Here is a 2,500-nt window from a genome sequence, read left to right as displayed (position 1 = left end):
AAGCTTCGACAAGTAAAGAATCGGTGAAAAGGCGATTGGCTCGCTGGGCAGATGTTGCTGCTGCGCGAAGAGCCGAGTGTCAGTTTGTCGGGTTCTGAGCGGTCGCTTCGGCGAAGTTGTCTGGCGTGCGTTGCGCTCGCGCCGGTGTTGGCGACGTGGCGGTCGAAAGGCCTGCCGACGAAGTCTTACTCCGGCGGGTGCGACGGGCGGTGACGGTTTTCTGAGTTCGGGCAGCCGAGCAAAGAACGAAATTTTAACGGAGAAGCCTTCGGGTTTCGCATCGACCGAGCGACGGCGCCGCATCAGCGGCACCTCCTTCGTCGGCCTTTCGGGGCTACGCTAAAGTAGCTACCTGGTTGATCCTGCCAGTAGTCATATGCTTGTCTCAAAGATTAAGCCATGCAAGTCTAAGTACGAGCTCTCGTACAGTGAAACTGCGAATGGCTCATTAAATCAGTTATGGTTCATTTGATCGTACGTTTTACGTGGTTAACTGTGGAAATGCTAGAGCTAATACATGCGTGAAGCGCCGACCTCGCGGGAGGCGTGCTTTTATCAGACCAAAAACCGACCGGGCTTCGGCCCGCAACCTTTGGTGACTCTGGATAACTTTGCGGATCGCACGGTCTCGCACCGGCGACGGATCATTCAAGTGTCTGCCCTATCAACTTTCGTCGGTACGGTACTGGCCTACCGAGGTTCTTACGGGTAACGGAGAATCAGGGTTCGATTCCGGAGAGGGAGCCTGAGAAACGGCTACCACATCCAAGGAAGGCAGCAGGCGCGCAAATTACCCATTCCCGACGCGGGGAGGTAGTGACGAAAAATAACAATACAGGACTCTAAACGAGGCCCTGTAATTGGAATGAGTACACTTTAAAACCTTTAACGAGTATCCATTGGAGGGCAAGTCTGGTGCCAGCAGCCGCGGTAATTCCAGCTCCAAAAGTGTATATTTAAGTTGTTGCGGTTAAAAAGCTCGTAGTTGGATTTTGGGCGCAGGCGGCCGGTCCGTCGCAAGGCGTGTACTGGCCGTCCTGGCCTCACCTCCGGTTCTCCGCCGGTGCCCTTGACTGAGTGTCGGCGGCGGCCGGAACGTTTACTTTGAAAAAATTAGAGTGTTCAAAGCAGGCGATTCGCCTGAATAATGGTGCATGGAATAATGGAATAGGACCTCGGTTCTATTTTGTTGGTTTTCGGAGCGCGAGGTAATGATTAAGAGGGACAGACGGGGGCATTCGTACTGTGCCGTTAGAGGTGAAATTCTTGGATCGGCGCAAGACGAACGACTGCGAAAGCATTTGCCAAGAATGTTTTCTTTAATCAAGAGCGAAAGTCAGAGGTTCGAAGACGATCAGATACCGTCCTAGTTCTGACTATAAACGATGCCAACTAGCGATCGGGGGGCGTTAGTTTTACGACCTCTCCGGCAGCTTGCGGGAAACCAAAGTCTTTGGGTTCCGGGGGAAGTATGGTTGCAAAGCTGAAACTTAAAGGAATTGACGGAAGGGCACCACCAGGAGTGGAGCCTGCGGCTTAATTTGACTCAACACGGGAAATCTCACCCGGCCCGGACACAGTGAGGATTGACAGATTGAGAGCTCTTTCTTGATTCTGTGGGTGGTGGTGCATGGCCGTTCTTAGTTGGTGGAGCGATTTGTCTGGTTAATTCCGATAACGAACGAGACTCTGGCTTGCTAACTAGTTACGCGACCCAATCGGTCGGCGTCTAACTTCTTAGAGGGACTAGTGGCGTTTAGCCACACGAGATTGAGCAATAACAGGTCTGTGATGCCCTTAGATGTTCGGGGCCGCACGCGCGCTACACTGACCGGATCAGCATGTGCTCGCCTTGGCCGACAGGTCTGGGTAACCCGCTGAACCCCGGTCGTGCTAGGGATAGGGAATTGCAATTATTTCCCTTGAACGAGGAATTCCCAGTAAGCGCGAGTCATTAGCTCGCGTTGATTACGTCCCTGCCCTTTGTACACACCGCCCGTCGCTACTACCGATTGAATGGTTTAGTGAGGTCCTCCGATTGGACCTGGCGCGGCCGGCAACGGTCGAGCCGGCGTCCGAGAAGACGATCTAACTTGATCATTTAGAGGAAGTAAAAGTCGTAACAAGGTTTCCGTAGGTGAACCTGCGGAAGGATCATTAACGGTCTCGCAAACGCTTCGGCGAACGCGAAACTCGGACAAGCGAGAGAAAAAGTTTTTGCTACCCGGCGCCCGACCCGCGAGGAGCGGCGCGCCGGCCGGCGATTCGGTCACCCGGTAATGTTTGCGCGTCGAGTGCCGCGGTGCCGCGCGCTCCGGCTTCAAGCGTCGGCCTGGCCGACCGCTCGGCGCGGTATATTTTGTCACCCTTTAGTGCGAGGCACTGTGCGAGCGAAACAATCGTGGATGGCTCTTGGCGGTGGATCACTCGGCTCGTGAGTCGATGAAGGACGCAGCTAGCTGCGTGAATTAGTGTGAATTGCAGGACACATTGAGCATCG

At 54.2% G+C, this 2,500-nt stretch overlaps 2 non-coding genes across 2 annotated transcripts in view; both read left to right on the top strand.

Annotated features, from left to right (window-relative positions):
- The first annotated feature begins 349 nt into the window (after positions 1-349).
- LOC146142642 (small subunit ribosomal RNA) lies at positions 350-2,160 on the top strand. The gene has a single exon (XR_014500168.1). It is a non-coding gene; the product is annotated as a small subunit ribosomal RNA (ribosomal RNA).
- A 247-nt stretch (positions 2,161-2,407) lies between these two features.
- LOC146142641 (5.8S ribosomal RNA) overlaps positions 2,408-2,500 on the top strand; it is a 154-nt gene continuing 61 nt past the window's right edge. Inside the window, exon 1 of the ribosomal RNA XR_014499645.1 lies at positions 2,408-2,500. This exon is cut by the window's right edge and continues 61 nt beyond it. This is a non-coding gene — a ribosomal RNA (5.8S ribosomal RNA).

The sequence above is a fragment of the Ascidiella aspersa genome, chromosome 5 (assembly GCF_963924565.1).
Source record: "Ascidiella aspersa chromosome 5, kaAscAspe10.2, whole genome shotgun sequence".
Taxonomy (NCBI): Eukaryota; Metazoa; Chordata; class Ascidiacea; order Phlebobranchia; family Ascidiidae; genus Ascidiella; species Ascidiella aspersa.
This window is presented reverse-complemented; position numbering and strand designations above follow the sequence as displayed.